General features: G+C 44.0%; 1 protein-coding gene and 1 long non-coding RNA gene across 3 annotated transcripts in view; one reads left to right on the forward strand and one right to left on the reverse strand.

The window, feature by feature from the left end:
- Nucleotides 1-18,290, reverse strand: part of Msp300 (Muscle-specific protein 300 kDa) — a 232,951-nt gene that overhangs the window by 52,090 nt on the left and 162,571 nt on the right. The window lies entirely within an intron of this gene.
- On the forward strand, nt 1,503-16,375 carry LOC108367654 (uncharacterized). The gene is made up of 3 exons (XR_001848275.1): nt 1,503-1,593; nt 5,599-5,601; nt 16,360-16,375. It is a non-coding gene; the product is annotated as an uncharacterized LOC108367654 (long non-coding RNA).

Genomic DNA, 18,290 nt, shown 5'->3' on the forward strand with positions numbered 1-18,290 from the left:
GTTGTAATTATGTATGCAGATAAGTAGATGACAACTCAAAAGAGCAGAGAAAGGAGGAAATTGTTAACAGTAAGCATTTTAATTCTTAGTTATTTTTGTTGTTGTGTTTTGTTTTTTGTTTTTTTTTTTTTTTTAGTTTAGTTAATTTAATATCTCACAGGCAATCATAGCCATTTAAAAGCCATAAACATATACCAAAACCACACAGAAAAGCTGCAAACATAATTAAAATAAATGTACGTAGACTCAACGTGATCATCACCTGCTGCTGTTGTTGTTGTTGTTGCAGTAGACCACCAATTGCATCGCTTGTTGTTGTGCCATTTGTCGTTGTTGTTATCGTCGTTGTTGTTGTCGTGCGCTTAATAACGCTCGGCTCAGGTTTAACAACAAATTCCGGCCGATACAATTCATCTGTTACCGTTGTGGTGGTTGTTGTTGTTTGCGTTGTGGTTAGCGGTGCCAAAGGTGCAGCTGTCGGTGTCACCACCACTGGCACCACCGCCGGTGCAACAAGCGCCTCTGTGGCAACTACAGTCTCAGTGGCTGTTGTTGTGGTTGCTGTTGGCGCGTGCGTCAACGTTTCTTTGGACGCTTCTTCAGTGGCCACCACCGATTTGGTTAGCGGCACTTTCAATTCTTCTAATTGCGTTTCACTAGTTGTCGTTGTCGTTGCCGCTGTTGCTGTTGCTGTTGCTGTTGCTACTGGTGTTATAGTTTCTTCTGTTATTGTTGTTGTTGTTTCTGCTGTTGCTGTTGCTGTTGGTGTTGTTGCCTTATCGATGATTGTTGTTACAAGCGGCGCGAGCACAGCTGTTGCTGCCTCTTTAGTTGCCGTTATTGTCGTAGCCGTGGCATTTGTTGCCACATTAACGGTATTAATAATGGCACTCGCCAATTGTGTTAGCTTAGTTGTTGTTGTAGTAGTGTCGGTTGCAACAACAGTAGTAGTGGGGGGTACATTTTCGATTTGGGTGGAATCAACGATGGGTGTTAAGATTGGGATTGTGGTTGGGAGTGGTTCAGGACTTGGGGTTGGTGATGGTGGCGGGGATGGATGAGTTATTATGGGAGCTGATACATTTTCGGGTACTTGCGGCGTTGCAGTTGCTACCACTGCTGTGGTGTCAGCAATAGTTGTTAGTTCTATTTGCGTTTTAGTTTCAGTTGTTAGTAACTCAAGCGGCGCTTGTGAGTGCACAACTAATTCTGTTTCGTCTTGGGTTTCGGTTACGGATTCGATTTGCTTTTCGCCTAAAGGCTTATTCGAAAGATCGGGCACATCGCCCACCGTTACCGCATCCAAAGCAAGATAAGTGCTCTGATCGCGCCAATGACCTACGCCGCCTGGCAGATCAGTTGACATATATTCGGAGGAACAGCTTTGATTTGTTGCGTACGCACTGCTATCGGGTTCGGGTGTCGGTGTAACGTTACCGCTACTACCACTACCAGGGTCGCGATCGTCACGGTCACGTTTGTTGTGTTCGTCATAGTCACGTTTAGTTTTGGAGTCAGTCTCTTCTTCTACTTCCTCATCGTCCTCCTCTTCTTCTTCTTCATCATCTTTTACTACTTGTGGTTTTCTTTCTTGTTTCTCTTGTTCGGCAACTGTTTGCACTTGTGTCACCTTTTCAATTTGTTCTTCACTAACGTCAGTTTTAACTACAACTTCTTCTTCTTCGGTTACAGAGATCACACTTTCAACCTGCGGCACGGCACTTTCAGCAACCAACTCGCTAGTTGTATCCGCGTGCCATACATCCATGTACAAATTTCTACAGAGTGTATCAAGTGGTGAAGTAATCGTTTGCGTCTGCTCAGTGGGAATGATTTGTTCTGCTAAACTTGGTTCTTCAGTCTTTTGTATGCTATGTTCAGCTTGGGGTTCTAAGGCGTGCGCCACAACTTCTGGCGCTTCCGCAATAGTTTCAGTCTTTTTTACACTTTCGGTTTGAGTTATGGACTCTAGGAAATATGTCCACCAACGTTCGCTTTGTGTTACTTGAGTATAGCTGTTAACTTGTCTTATAAAGTTATCTCGACTTAGGTTAAACAAAAGCGTATCAGTCAATGTACCAGTTGCTGCTAATTCAACTTCGTTTGTTTCGGTCTTAGCTGGCTCTTCTACAGAGTCGAGTGTAACCGGAGACACTACAGTTTCTTCCTGCGGTTTGTTTACTACTACCCGTGTTTCTTCTACAGTTTCTTCCTGTGTTTGCTTTGCTACTAAGCGTTTTTCTTCTTCTAAAATTAACTGCAATTTTGTCTCAAATTCTTCATAATTTGTACGCACTAACGTTGTGGTATCTAAATGCAAATTCTGTTGCAAAATTTCACTGTCTATTACAGAGAGTTCACTTGGTTCAATAACCACATATTCATCTACAACCTGTTCTACATCTAATTCTACTTCTTCAACAACTTTCGGTGTTTGCTCATCGGATATTGATAACTTAATCTCATTTGCCACAGCTGTGCGCTCACCTTCGAGAAAGTCGTGAGTTTTCACTGCTGACGATATACTTATATGCGCGGGTAATAATTCTTTTTGTATAGATACCTGATCTGTTTCAGTAGTTTCGATGACATTTGTTTCTACCACTTCGACCACCTTGGTTGTTGTTTCTTCCACCACGGACTGAGGCTCCTTGATAGCCTCAGATGTCTCACTAACTGCGAGGTCTTTAACAGGTTCTGGTTGTTTTATAGGCTCTGAATCTTTAACGGTTTCGGGCTCTGTTACAGGTTCCGACGTTTGAACCAGCTCTTTAACAAGTTCTGGCTGTTTAATTTCTTCATGTTTATCAAGCACTTCAAGCTCTTTAAATGCTTCAGGCTCATTAACCGCTTCTCGTACTTCGACGATTTCGGGCTCTTCGACCACCTTTTCGGCTTTCGTCACCACTATCGGTATCGTTGCTTCTTGTCGAGATTTTTCGGTAGCCAGGAAATCTTTCGTGAGATCAATTGCGGAAGGTACGGCAACTGTTTCTACCACTTCGATGACCTTTGAAAATTCTTCGATTGCAGAGAGAGGCTGTGGTTGAAGATTTTCGACCACATCGAGCTCTTTGATAGGTTGTGGAGCTTCGATTACTTCTGGTTCTTTAATCGCCTCTGGTACTTCGACAATTTCAGGCTCTTCGACCGCCTTTTTGGGTTTTGTCACCACTCTAGAAATCGTTGCTTCTTGTTGAGATTTTTCTGTAGCAAGAAAGTCTTTCGTGAGATCAAGCGCTGAAAGTGCAGGAAGTAATTCCTCAACGATTTCCTGCTTAGGTGCCACCTCATCGGATGTTGTAGGTTCGACAGTAACCGTTTCTACAACTTCGACTACCTTTGAAGACACTTCAAGGGCAGGCTGAGGCTCTTGAAGCTGCTCGACCACATGGGGTTCCTCAGCAGGCTCAGAAGCTTCGACAACTTCAGGTTCTTTAACCGCCTCTGGTACTTCGACAATTTCAGGCGCTTCGAAAACTTTGTCAGGTGTCGCCACCACTATAGAAATCGTTACTTCTTGTTGCGATTTTTCTGTAGCAAGGAAGTCTTTCGTGAGATCAAGCGCTGAAGGTGCGGATGACGCGGGAAGTAATGTTTCTTCGCCAAGCACCTCAGCGGGTTCCAGTTCACCTATCTCTGCATCGGGTATTGTGGGTTCGACGGTAATAGTTTCCACCACTTCGACAACCTTTGAAAAGCCTTCAGTTGTAGGCTGAGGCTGTGGCTCAAGCTTTTTGACTACATCGAGATCCTTAGCAGGCTCAGAAGCTTCGACAACTTCTGGTTCTTTAACCGCCTCTGGTACTTCGACAATTTCAGGCTCTTCGACCACTTTTTCAGGTGTCGCCACCACTATAGAAATCTTTGCTTCTTGTTGAGATTTTTCTGTAGCAAGGAAATCTTTCGTGAAATCAAGCGTCGAAGGTGCGGATGGCGCGGGAGGTGATTTTTCTTCACCAGGCACCTCAACGGTTTCCAGTTCTGCTATCACTGCATCGGGTACTGTAGGTTCGAAGGTGACAGTTTCCACCACTTCGACAACCTTTGAAAACGGTTCAGTTATAGGTTGAGGCTGTGGTTTATGCTCTTCGGCCTCATCGAGTTCCGCACCAGTTTGTGGAGCTTCAACTACTTTAGTATCTTTAAGCTCTCCGGTATAACTTTGAACAATTTCTGTATTTTTGACGACAGTTGTTTCGGCCACCACGTTGGTGTTGATTGTTTTCTCTACAACTTGCTGAGGTTCTGCGGTAAGTTCGTGTTCCTTAGTAGGCAGAGGTTCTTTAACTGGCTCAGCTTCTACCACTACGTCCTTTAGCTCAGACTCATTTACCAACACCGTTGATTTTTCTTGTAATGACTTTTCAGAAGCCAAGAAATCTTTTGTGAGATCGAGTGCTGTTGGAGCAGCTGGAGCCGCGACGAAAACTTCAGTTGAATCTGGCTGAGATTGAGAAGTTTCTTTGACTAATTCAGGTTGAGCTTCAGGTTTCACAAGCTCCGTACCTGCTTCAAGCACACCCACCTTTTCACCTTCTGTGATATCAACTGTGACTGTTTCAATCACATCGATTTCTTTGGTTGGCTTCTCTTTCGGTCCTTGCGCTTCAACAGCTGTCGGCTCTTCCACTTCTTCAACGACAAATTCATTCGAAACCTCCACCTGCGGTACATTTTCCGTACTAGTAGTCTTAATAGTGGTTGTTGTTGTTTCAACCACACTCTGTACAACCGTTGAAGGCTCTGAAACTTTTTCAAAAACAGTTGTGGTCACCTGAGCTGGTAGCTCTTCAGTCTTCACAACATCTGCGTATGAGCTTCCTGTCACTTGCACTGGTGGATGTTTCGCTGTAGACACGCGTTCATTACCCAGCAAATCGGTAGTGGCGTCGACAACTTCTTGTCGCTTGGGCGTCTGGAAGTCTGCAGTCTGACTCACTACTAGTGTTGTCCAAGGCACCTTATCTTCGGACTGGCGCACATTCACAATCGGCGCTGGAAATACTGTTGTCTCAGTTTGTATGAGTGCAGACCATGTTGTGGGTTGATCTGTCGGCGATTGCACAGTAACTTCCTCTGCAGGCTCTAGTATTTGCGAAGTGTCGTCTGTCTCCGGTAACTCTTCTACGGGCTTTGTCTCATTTTCTGTTACTGAAACCTTTAATTGTGGTTTCAACTTGGCAGACCAATATGAGGTCTGACTGATAAAGGCGTCGGAGGTCGTAGTTGCAGTAGGAGTAGTCTCAGTTACAAGCTCTGAGCTTTCAGTTGGTACTTCATGCAATTCTTCCAGTTCAGCTTCATCCGCATGTTTTTTCTTATTTTTCTTCTTGGGTTTTTTGGTTTTCTCCTTCTTTTCGGGTTCCAACGCTATAGTAGTGCGTACCTTTACGCTTTCGTCAACAACACTTTCTGGCACAACTTCTGTTGGCTTGGCTGTACTTTCTTCGTAAAGTGGTCGTATGTGCTGGACGGGCTCAGGCACATTTTGCGCTGCAATAGCCGCCCATGATAAACCGGTCGTTAGTGGTGTAGTTGCTCTTTGTGGCTCTACTACTACGGTTTGCTCTACAACGATGTTTTCTAACTCTTCAGCTAGTTGCGGTGGTTCTTCTTTTTTTACAACTTCGGCTCTTTCTTTTGGCACATCTTTACTGCGATCGCGATTTGCCTGTTTGCCATGCTTGTTCTTCTTGGTTTTCTCAGGTTTTTGATGGTGAGCAGGAATATCTTCTTGAACTGACTGCTGTGAGCGCGAACGTGATCGTCTGCGTCGTTTTTCTTTCTTAGATACACACTCAAGGAAGCCTTCGCTGTCTGTTGTTGGTGGCGCTTCCTCGGTAATTGTGGGAGCTTCGGTAACTTTAATGGCTGGACGTTCTATAGTGCGTGATGGTCTCGCTGGCGCACTGGTACTCACAACATCGCTGGTTTCATGTGTTACGAATATCTTTTGTTGTGGCTCCTGCGGCGCGAAACTTCTAACGATAGACGCCCAGGATGAAGTGCCTGGTTCAGTAGAATGTTTGTTTTCGTCCTTCATTATTTCCTTCCATGTCATTTCCGATGCCCATGATGAAGTTTCCGGCTTCGGTTCTGGTTCTGGCGTTGGCTCAATCTCTTCACTTTCAATCATATCTTTCCATGACATTTCAACTGTTTCAGTGACACATTGCGCATCTTCTAACTCTGTTTCAGCTGCAGTTGGCGCCTTAGGTACTTCAGGTTCAGGTTCGTTCACGGCTTCTGCGCTAGAAGCTTCCATTGTTGGCGCTAGCTGTACTGGGTGTGTCTCAACAATGGGTTCCGATTGCATTTGCTCGAACTCCACAAGTTCTTCGGTAGATGCCGAAACTTCCGATTCATAGGGCATTGATGCCTCTGCTTCAGGCGCAAAGATTCGCGAAGTAGTTGGCTGACTTTCAAGCTCTTGATAGCGTATATTAGTATTATCGACCAAACCAGATTTTCTAACCACTTCAGCGTATGTTTCGGACCTAGACCAAACTGAAGGTGGTGCGGCAGGAGCTACTATCTCTTCGTGAATAATAGTCTTGGGTTCTGGACTTGGTTCGGAAACATGTTCCTTAGTAGGTTGCGTTGCTTGTGGCTCCTCTTCTACGACATTGGACTTTTCTTTCTTCTGCTTTTGCTTCTTTGGCTTTTCTTTTCGTTCTTTAGGCCGCGCCGTTTCAGGTAGTTCATTGACTTCCTCCTCTTTAGGAATAGTCACTTCGGTTTCAATCGATGCGACGCTTTCTGGAGAATGTTCTTTCTCTTCTATCGCAATCGCGGCATCATTAATTGTGTCTCCTACAGTCTCAGTTATTACTGGACGCACATCTTCCTCTTCTTGTTCCTGGCTAACTATGGCTGACCAGGAAAGGGATACTTCAGCCGAAGTCTCATCGGCTTTCATTGTTGCTACAACTGGTTCAGCTGGTTTTTCATCCAGATCGGCAGTTTGTTGCTTAGTCTTTTCTTTTCTTGGTTTTCCGTGAGACTTTTCGGTATGCTGCTTTTCATGTCCGATGAATGTATGTATTGTGTCCTTACTAGCCGCATTATCTAGCGATTTTACTTCTGGAATTGGTTTAACATCTTGGTCAAGAGTCTTCGTCGTTTCTTTTCTGCTTTCAACTATTTCAGTTAGTTCGTGTATACTTGTTATTGGAACTTCTACAACATTTTGACTAACGATAGTAGACCATGCCATTAATGGCGTGACTGCAGGTGTTGCCGCATGCTCAACAACCGTTGGCTTCTCCAACTTCGTTTCTTCAACAGCAGCTACTTTTTCAACTTTCTCTGGTTTTTCCTTTTTCGGCTTTTGCTTCTTGGACTTCTCCTTGGGTGTTTTGCTCTCACCAGATGTAGTAAAGCTTTCTGTGACTTCTGAAACAGTCTGTGGGATTTCTGTGTGCTCTTCAACAAATGTCACCGACTTTTTAGGCTCGAGCGCTTCTGATTTTTCGAAAACGGTCGTCTGTTTAGGTAATTCTTGGTTGTTTTGCCTTACAACATCTGACCATGAAAAGCCTGGCAACACAGTCGGTTTAGGCACATCCAATTCCTTTGGAACCGGTTTCCTCCCAGCATGGACTGACGACAAAGTCGAATCTTTTCTTTCCTCATCAATGAAAGTAACATTTTTATGAGTATCGCTTCGTTTAGGCAGCTCATCTTCCTGAAGCGCCTCAACCTTTTCTTTTTTGGTCTTTTTCTTTTTCAATTTATCTGCTTTCAAAGGCTTTTCTTGCTCAATGGTATCGGATACAATATCAGCCCAACTTGAGATTGACACAGGAGGTTTAACTTCGGGTATTTCGACCTCCACAGTGGTAGCTTCGTGCTTCAATTCTTCTAACTTTTCGGATGGTTTATCTAAAACTTTATCAGTAACTACCACAGCTGAAGAAGTGGGTGTTGGTTCGACGAGTTTGTCATCAACAGTCTTCACCAGAGTCTCAGGCGTCTGCACCTCTTCGACCGTTTTGATGGATTTCTCTTCAACAACTTGAGTAACTTCTTCGACGGATTTTGTTTCGGGAACCTTTACTTCCACTGCTCTAGTAACAACAGTGGTTGTGGTAGTTGTTGAGGTGATCTGAGACACTCGTTCTTCTGGTTTATCTTCTTCGTCAGATAAGACTAAAGGCTCCTCCGGTATATCCATCCAGGTGCTGGAAGACTCATCAATAGGAAGACCGGCATAGGCAGGTTTCTTGGCTTCCTCCTTCACTGGTTCAACGGGTTTCTCTTCCAGGGCCTTAATCTCAATAACTTCTTCAACCTTTACGATTGGTTTTTCTTCAAGTACTAGCGGAGCTGTTTCGATTGGTTTGGTTTCGGGAGCCTTTCCTTCCACTGCTCCAGTAACAAAGGTGGTCGTAGTAGTAACTGTCGTAGTGGTCTCAGACACTCTTTCTTGAGAAGTTTCTTCTTCGTCAGAAAGGTACATAGGTTCGTCCAGGACATCCATCCAGGTGCTGGAAGACTCTTCAATAGGAAGACCGGCATATGCAGGTTTCCTGGGTTCTTCCTTAATGGGTTCAACAGGTTTCCCTTCCACAGCCTTAACCTCAGTAACTTCTTCAACCTTAGCAATCGGTTTCTCTTCGACTACTTGCGCAGCTGTCTCGATTGAGTTGGTTTCAAGAGCCTCTACTTCCACTGCTTCAGTAACAATGGTGGACGTAGTTTCTGTTTCTTCAGATTTTTCTTCTTCGTCAGATAGGAACATAGGTTCGTCCAGAACATTCATCCAAGTGCTTGAAGACTCATCGATAGGAAGACCGGCATAAGCAGGTTTCTTGGGTGCTTCTTCCACTGGTTCGACGGGTTTTTCTTCCACAGCCTTAACCTCAGTAGCTTCCTCAATCTTTTCGATCGGTGTACCTTCAACTACTTGCGGAGCTGTTTCGACTGGTTTGGTTTCAGGAGCCTTTACTTCCACAGTTTCAGTAACAATGGTGGACGTAGTTTCTGTTCCTTCAGACTTTTCTTCTTCGTCAGATAGGAACATAGGTTCGTCCAGAACATCCATCCAAGTGCTTGAAGACTCATCGATAGGAAGACCGGCATAAGCAGATTTCTTGGGTGCTTCGTTCACTGGTACGACGGGTTTTTCTTCCACAGCCTTAACCTCAGTAACTTCCTCAACCTTTTCGATCGGTGTATCTTCAACTACTTGCGGAGCTGTTTCGACTGGTTTGGTTTCAGGAGCCTTTACTTCTACAGTTTCAGTAACAATGGTAGTAGTAGCTGTGGTGGTGGTCTGAGATACTGTTTCTAGAGATGCTTCTTCCTCGTCAGATAAAACCATTGGTTCGTCCAGAACATCCATCCAGGTTGTGGAAGATTCGTCGATTGGAAGACCGGCATAAGCAGGTTTCTTGGGTTCTTCCTTAACTGGTTCAACGAGTTTTTCTTCCACAGCCTTAACCTCAGTAACTTCTTCAATCTTAACGATCGGTTTCTCTTCGACTACTTGCGCAGCTGTCTCGATTGAGTTGGTTTCAACAGCCTCTACTTCCACTGCTTCAGTAACAATGGTGGACGTAGTTTCTGTTCCTTCAGACTTTTCTTCTTCGTCAGATAGGAACATAGGTTCGTCCAGAACATCCATCCAAGTGCTTGAAGACTCATCGATAGGAAGACCGGCATAAGCAGGTTTCTTGGGTGCTTCGTTCACGGGTTCGACGGGTTTTTCTTCCACAGCCTTAACCTCAGTAACATCACCAACCTTTTCGATCGGTGTATCTTCAACTACTTGCGGAGCTGTTTCGACTGGTTTGGTTTCAGGAGCCTTTACTTCTACAGTTTCAGTAACAATGGTAGTAGTAGCTGTCGTGGTGGTCTGAGATACTGTTTCTAGAGATGCTTCTTCCTCGTCAGATAAAACCATTGGTTCGTCCAGAACATCCATCCAGGTTGTGGAAGATTCATCGATAGGAAGACCGGCATACGCAGGTTTCTTGGGTGCTTCATTCACACGTACGACGGGTTTTTCTTCCACAGTCTTAACCTCAGTAACTTCCTCAACCTTTTCGATCGGTGTATCTTCAACTACTTGCGGAGCTGTTTCGAATGGTTTGGTTTCAGGAGCCTTTACTTCCACAGTTTCAGTAACAATGGTAGTAGTAGCTGTCGTGGTGGTGTGAGATACTGTTTCTAGAGATGTTTCTTCCTCGTCAGATAAAACCATTGGTTCGTCCAGAACATCCATCCAGGTTGTGGAAGATTCGCCGATTGGAAGACCGGCATAAGCAGGTTTCTTTGATTCTTCCTTCACAGGTTCGACGGGTTTTTCTTCCACAGCCTTAACCTCAGTACCTTCCTCAACCTTTTCGATCGGTGTATCTTCAACTACTCGCGGAGCTGTTTCGACTGGTTTGGTTTCAGGAGCCTTTACTTCCACAGTTTCAGTAACAATCGTGGTCGTAGTAGTAGCTGTCGTGGTTGTATGTGACACTGCTTTTTCAGCTTTTTCTTCTTCGTCGTCCAGAACATCCATCCAGGTGCTGGAAGACTCATCAATAGGAAGACCCTCGTATGCAGGTTTCTTGGGTTCTTCCTTCTCTGGTTCGACTGGTTTCTCTACAACAGTCTTTACTTCCACAACTTCATCCACCGCGCTCCCAACTGGCTTCTCTTTTCCAACATTTTCTTTTGGTGTTTCTTTGACTACTTGCAGAACTTCTTCGACTGGAGCCTTTATTTCCTGCGATTCAGTTATAACAGTAGTGGTAGTGGTAGTTGTGATCTGAGACACTGTCTCTTCTTCGTTGGATAAAACCAATGGTTCTTCCAGAACATTTATCCAGGTGCTTGAAGATTCATCAATAGGAAGGCCGGCATAAGCAGGTTTCTTGGGTTCTTCCTTAACTGGTTCAACGGGTTTCTCTTCCAGAGAGTTAAACTCAATAACTTCTTCAACCTTAACGATCGGTTTCTCTTCAACTACTTGCGGAGCTGTCTCGATTGAGTTGGTTTCAAGAGCCTTTACATCCACTGCGTCTGTAGCAATGGTAGACGTAGTAGTAACTGTCACGGTGGTCTGAGACACTGCATCTTGAGATGCATCTTCTTCGTCAGATAAGAACATAGGTTCGTCCAGAACATCCATCCAGGTGCTGGAAGATTCGTCGATTGGAAGACCGGCATACGCTGGTTTCTTGGGTTCTTCCTTTTGGACTTCGACAGGTTTCTCTTCTATAGACTTCACCTCAATAATTTCTTCGACTGCAGCCACAACTGATAGCACTTCTTCAGCACTTACAATTGCTTTCTCTTCAGCCACTTTCGGAACATTTTGTATAGGATCTACTGGACTCTCAACTGCTTCAATTTGTTCAAACTTCTCGATTGATTTCTTATCGACCACTTGGGGAACTTCTTCGAAGGATTTGGCTTTGGATGCTTTATCTTTCTCTGTTTCACTTACAACAGTGGTTGTAATAATAGTTGTTGTGGTGGTCGAAGTCACTGTTTCTGCAGAGTTTTCCGCTTCATCAGACAAGGACATAGGCTCATCCAGAACATCTATCCAGGTGGTTGTAGATCCGTCGATTGGAAGACCAGCATATGCAGGTTTATTGGGTTCTTCCTTTAGTGGTTCAACGGGTTTCTCTTCAACAGGCTTCCTTTCAACAACTTCTTCCACTGAAGTCTCAATCGGTTTTACTACCTCAACCTTTTCTAACGGTTTCTCTTCAACTACTTCCGGCATTTCCACCACAGGTTTGATATCAGGAATCTTAACTTCAACTACTTCTTCTACTATCGTCTCAGCTGGTTTTACGTCGTCAGCCGGAACGTCCTCCACAGTTTTTGTTTCCCTAACGACCGTTGTTGTAGTGGTAATAGTCGAGGTGACATTGGACACATTTTCGTCGGTCTTTTCAAAGACTTCTTCAGCAGGCTTTTGCACCTCAGCGGGAACATCATACGAAAATAGGTCATCGTCTTCATCAATCATATCCTTCCACGATTTGGGTTCATTCTGCCCGGCAAAATCATCATTATCTTCGGGGTGGTCGTAAGTCGAAGTAACTCTCTCAGAGAAATTGTTCCATTCAAAATCATCTAAAGTCTCTTTTTGCGCCGAAGCTTCAACTGCCGGCCTCTCAACGACAGCTGGCTCAATTCTTTCAATTGGCTGTTTCTTTTGTGGTATAGCTTTTACCTTCTCCGCTTTGGATGTTGGTCGACTGCGTTCATTACTAATGAAATCTGTAGTAGATTGACTAACTATTGTAGCCCAGGACATCTTAGTAGGAACAGCGGGGATATCGGAGTATATTTCAACCTCTTTGACTGCCGTAGGTTTCGAAGCTGGCTTTTCTTTTGGCTGCGCCATTTCTTTTGTTTGTTTTGCTTGTTTAGTACTCAAAGTTTCTCGCGGCTTTTCTTGCGGCTGTGGAACTTCTTTTCGTTGTTTTACAATTTCTTTTGGTTGTGCGGTGTCTTTAAGCTCAACCTCTTTTTGGCTTGCTATCCTAGCCCAAGTTAAGGTATTGGAGTCTGTTGCAGGCAATTTCTCATATCTTTCAGAGTCACTGTCAGATGTTGTCGGCAGTGATACATCCTTTTGAGTACTTTCTTTAGGCGTTTCGGTGCGCTCCTTTGGTTTCTTGCTGACAGGCTTGGGTTTCTTAAACTTTTCAGATTTCTTTGGTGCTTCAACGACAATTTGCTCAGGCTCAGCTACTTTCTCTGCCTTCTTCCGTTCTTTTATATCATCAACCCATTCGCCTGGTCGTTTTACTAAAGCTGCCCAAGAGAATTGTGGGTTTGCAGGCGCTACGGCTTCTTTTGTTTCAATTTGTGGTTCTGGCTTCTCGACAACCTTTGGCACTGCTGCTTCAATTTCCGCAACAGCGTCGGTAGTAGCAACTACCTCAGTCCACTCAGTTTGTTCTTCGATATGAGTGTCAGTCTTTTTGGAAATACGTTCAGGCTTTGATTTTGGTTTCTTATCTTTATTTTCCTTTTCCTTTGTCTTTAGAGTCTTCGGTTTTTCGACCTTAGGCAATGGTTCTGATGGTGCTTTATGTTTCGTAATGGTTTCATCAATCCACTCGCCTGGCCTGCTTACTAGTGACGCCCAAGATACGATGCCTGGCTGCGATTGTTTTGGAGCGATGTTTTCAGACACAGCTGGCGCTTCAACTGCGACCTGGGTCTCTTCTTCTGATGTAATTGGACTCTGACTATTTTCTTTGAGCTCATCGGATTCATCACTTTCGGGCGATTTTACTTCTTCTGTCTTAGTCGGCTTATGCACGGACTCTTCTTCTTCTTCTGGCTTGGCTGGTTCAACGGAAACATCTCTGTTTTTATTTTTCTTGGATTTTTTAGGCTTACGCTCCTTTTCTGGCGCTGCTGGTTTTTCTTTTGAAACCTCTTTCTTGGTTGCTGGTTTCTTGTCAGCGACAGCCGCATTTTTCTCGCTCTCGGTAAACACCTTCTTTGTTTTACTAACGATGTCGTCCACCCATTCACCAGGTTTCTTTACAATAGATGACCATGACATTAAGGGTGCACGAGTAGTTTCGGGTTCTTTCTGAGGTTCTTTCTGTGGTTCATCCAAGACTGCAGGCTCTGGCTTCTCGTCCTCAGGTTCAGCAGTAACCTCTTCTGACACCTCTTTCTCCACAGTGTCTATAATTTGTATGACTTTTTCTACCTTCTCAGCCTTACGTTTTTCTTTCTTTGTTTTCTTTTGCGGTTCATCCTTTCGTTTGACTTGCTCAACTGGTGTAACCTCAGGTTCAGCTGGTTTTTCGGAAGGCATTTTCTTGTCTTCAATCACAGCTTGAATTGTGCTCGTTTCCGCTACATGCGAATGCTCACCAAACACGATATCAGCATAGGATTTACCCTTCGGCGCCTTTGAGTCTCTGGTATCCTCAGGAAGTTTAAATACCGGAGCATCGGCATTGAGTTGAGAAGGCCTCTCACTAATTTTCTCTTCTGGCTGTTCTTTATGCGATTTCTCTTCTCTCTTTTGTTGTTTGGATTTTTTCTGCACTCTCTCGGTATGAACACTTCTTTCATTTTCTAAGAAAACCACATTTTCATCAGCATCCGTTTGGCGCAGGTAGGATGGCGTAAATTCGGGTGCATTAGGTGACAATTTGGACGTAAATGCAATATTAGGTTGAACAGGTGTTGTATCTTCTAACACACTTGACCAAGTATCAATGACAGTCTTCTCTTCTGGTAATGGCTTGCTATCAGACCATTTCGACACAATCAACAGGTCGCTTTCGCTGATGCTTCTCTCTTTAGCATAACCATCTACTGGAGGTGGTGTTATCTCAGGCGCTAGTGATACATTTTCGTATGGTGCAAATTCATCTGTAGTTTTTATTTCTAAATGTTCAAGAATGTTTTCATTTTCCGACTTCACAGGACTTTCAGATTTAACCTCATCCATAAAAGATACAACTTTCTCCTTCTTGGTTTTCTCATCAACTGGTTGAACTATGTTTTCTTCGTTCGTTCCAGTAGGCAGTTTAGTTTGCTCATCTACCGCTAACATACCTGCAGTACTTTGCTCTATAGCTTCAAACATGGAACTGGTTATGGTGGTAATCTGAGATAGAGCATGCTGGATTTCATCGATACCAATAGTTTCGGTATCTTTAACACTCTCAGACACCACAGCAGGCTTAATGGGCGTTTCTTTAACTGGCTTCACATCTTCGATCTGCTCGATCGGTTTGTCGTCGGTCACTACTGAAACTGTTTCTACAAGTTTTGGTTCTGCAGGCTTTACTTCTACTACTTCACTAACAACGGTGGTTTTTGTGGTAGTGTGAGACACTGTTTCTTGAGATGTTTCTTCTTCGTCAGATAAAACCATTGGTTCATCCAGAACGTCCATCCAGGTTGTGGAAGATTCGTCGATTGGAAGACCGGCATAAGCTGGTTTCTTGGGTTCTTCCTTTATAGGATCGACGGGTTTTTCTTCAAGAGGCTTCACTTCAATAACTTCATCCCCTGAACTCTCAACTGGCTTCACTTCCTCAATCTTTTCTAATGGTTCCTCTTCGACCGCTTGAGGAATGTCTTTTACAGAGCTGGATTCAGAAGACTTAACTTCCTCTACTTCGGTTACAACAGTGGTTTTGGTGACAGTTGTTGTGGTAGTCTGAGTTACAGTTTCTTCAGAGCTTTTTTCTTCATCAGAGAAGACCATAGGCTCATCTAAAACGTCCATCCAAGTTGTGGAAGATTCGTCGATTGGAAGACCAGCATAAGCTGGTTTCTTTGGTTCGTCCTTCACTGGTTCGATGGGTGTCTCTTCCACAGTCTTCACTGCGATAATTTCTTCCACTGGAGTTTCAACAGATTTCTCTTCCACAACTTTTTCGAACAGTTTCTCTTCCACCGCTTGAGGAGCATCTTGTACAGGCTTGGGTTCAGAAGCTTCTACTTCCTCTACTTCGATTACAGCAGTGGTTTCGGTAACAGTAGTTGTGGTGGTCTCAGACACAGTTTCTTCAGGTTTCTCTTCTTCGTCAGAGAAGACCATAGGCTCATCCAGAACGTCCATCCAGGTTGTGGAAGATTCGTCGATTGGAAGACCGGCATAAGCTGGTTTCCTGGGTTCTTCCTTTATAGGTTCGACGGGTTTCTCTTCAACAGTCTTCACTTCAATAACTTCTTCCAATGGAATCTCAACAGATTTTACTTCCTCAACCTTTTCAAACGGTTTCTCTTCAACCAATTTGGGAACTTCTTCTACAGGTTCCGCGGAAATCTGAACTGGCTTAACTTCCACAGCCTTTTCGATCGATTTGTCTTCGACCGCTTGAGGAATATCTTTTACAGTATTGATTTCAGAAGCTTCAACTTCCTTTACTTCAGTTACAACAGTGGTTTTGGTGACTGTTGTTGTGGTAGTCTGCGTTACGGTTTCTTCAGAGTTGTCTTCTTCATCAGAGAACACCATAGGCTCATCCAAAACGTCCATCCAGGTTGTGGAAGATTCGTCGATTGGAAGACCGGCATAAGCTGGTTTCCTGGGTTCTTCCTTTATAGGTTCGACGGGTTTCTCTTCAACAGTCTTCACTTCAATAACTTCTTCCAGTGGAATCTCAACAGATTTTACTACCTCAAGCTTTTCAAACGGTTTCTCTTCAACCAATTTTGGAACTTCTTGTACAGGTTCCGCGGAAATCTGAACTGGTTTAACTTCCACAACCTTTTCGATCGATTTATCTTCGACCGCTTGAGGAATATCTTTTACAGAACTGGTTTCAGAAGACTTAACTTCCTCTACTTCGGTTACAATAGTGGTTTTGGTGACAGCTATTGTGGTAGTCTGAGTTACAGTTTCTTCAGAGTTTTCTTCTTCATCAGAGAAGACCATAGGCTCATCCAAAACGTCCATCCAAGTTGTGGAAGATTCGTCAATTGGAAGACCAGCATAAGCTGGTTTCTTTGGTTCGTCCTTCACTGGTTCGATGGGTGTCTCTTCCACAATCTTCACTGCGATAATTTCTTCCACTGGAGTTTCAACAGATTTCACTTCCTCAACCTTTTCGGGCAGTTTCTCTTTCACCGCTTGAGGAGCATCTTGTACAGGCTTGGGTTCTTCTACTTCGGTTACAGCTGTGGTTTCGGTAACAGTTGTTGTGGTGGTCTCAGACACAGTTTCTTCAGGTTTCTCTTCTTCGTCAGAGAAGACCATAGGCTCATCCAGAACGTCCATCCAGGTTGTGGAAGATTCGTCGATTGGAAGACCGGCATAAACTGGCTTCTTGGGTTCTTCTTTGACTGGTTCCACGGGTTTCTCTTCAATAGTTTTCACTTCGATAATTTCTTCAACTGGAGCCACAACTGATTGCACTTCCTCAGCCTTTACGACTGGTTTCTCTTCGACCACATTTGTAACTTCGGCTATAGGTTCTACTGAGATCTCAACCGGTTTCACTTCCCCAACCTGCTCCAACGGTTTGTCTTCGACTGTTTGAGAAATTTCTTCCACGGTTTTGTTTTCAAGAGTTTTGGTTTTCTCTACTTCAGTGACAACAGTGGTCTTGGTAGTTGTTGTAGTGGTGGTCTGGGTTACCGTTTCCTCAGATTTCTCATCTTCGTCTGACAGCACCATGGGTTCGTCCAGAACATCCATCCAGATGCTGGAAGACTCATCAATTGGTAGGCCAGCATAAGCAGGCTTTTTGGGCTCTTCGTTAACTGATTCGAAGGGTTTCTCTTGAATAGTCTTCACTTCAACAACTTCTTCCGCCGGAATCTCAACTGGAGTATATGCTGGTTTTACTTGCTCAATCTTAACAGTGGATTCTTCTTCGACCACTAGCGGAACTTCTTCAACAGGTTCGGTTTCAGAAGAAGCCTTTGCTTCCACTGTTTCTGTAACAGTAGAGATTGTAGTAATAGTGGTGGAGCTTCCCTGTGATACTGTTTCTTCAGATTTTTCTTCTTCTTTCAATGTCTCGATTGGTTTTTCTTCTATTTTCTCTGCTTCAGCAACCTCTTTCGTTGGTTTTTCAAGTGGTTTGTCAACTGCTTTGACTTCTTCAAGCTTTTCTTTCGGTTTCTCTTCAACGATCTCTTGTTCATCAATACTTTGTTGCACAACAGTATCCACAAAGTGTTTCTCTGCCTGCTTAATCGCCTCAACATTGTACTTCGGAATTTCGTAGTTGAAGTAATTGCTAACGGTTTCTAGTACACTTGCCGTTGCAGCAACTGCAGTCGTTAGAATTGTGGTCGAGGTAATTGATTTCGTAGTTTCATCTGTGTTCGGCTCTTCCTTGCTTTCAGCTGGTGTGAAAGATTCACTTATTTCACCTGGCTTGACTTCCGCAACTGCGGTAGCCAATTCGAGTTTCGGCTCAACGTGCTTGACTTGCGAAGCTTGTGTGTCTGCGATTTCTTCACTTGTTGACGTGGTTGTGACCTTAGTAGTCACGGTGGTGGTGGTGGTGGTGGTGGTGGTTTTCGAAACTAACTGATCTTCTTTAACCCCTAACTGAATCTTTGCAACCTTTTCAATTAAATTTGCTTCGTCTATATCACTTACCTGACTTACAGCGGGCTCCTCAACTTCCGGTGATTTCACCTTTTCTTGCAGGGTTTGGTATCTCACCTCAGCTTGCGCCAGCGTAGAAACATCATATTTTGGTACATCGTAATACAAAGGAATATCACTCGAAACTACACTAATGACCTTAGTAGATGCGTCGACAACTGGCTTAGCTTCGTCTTTCTGTGATAATTCTACTATTTGGGGTTCACTAGGTTTGCTA

Source organism: Rhagoletis zephyria, unplaced genomic scaffold (genome assembly GCF_001687245.7).
Source record: "Rhagoletis zephyria isolate East Lansing unplaced genomic scaffold, Rhagoletis_zephyria_1.1 Rzeph_scaffold_00047, whole genome shotgun sequence".
Classification (NCBI taxonomy): Eukaryota; Metazoa; Arthropoda; class Insecta; order Diptera; family Tephritidae; genus Rhagoletis; species Rhagoletis zephyria.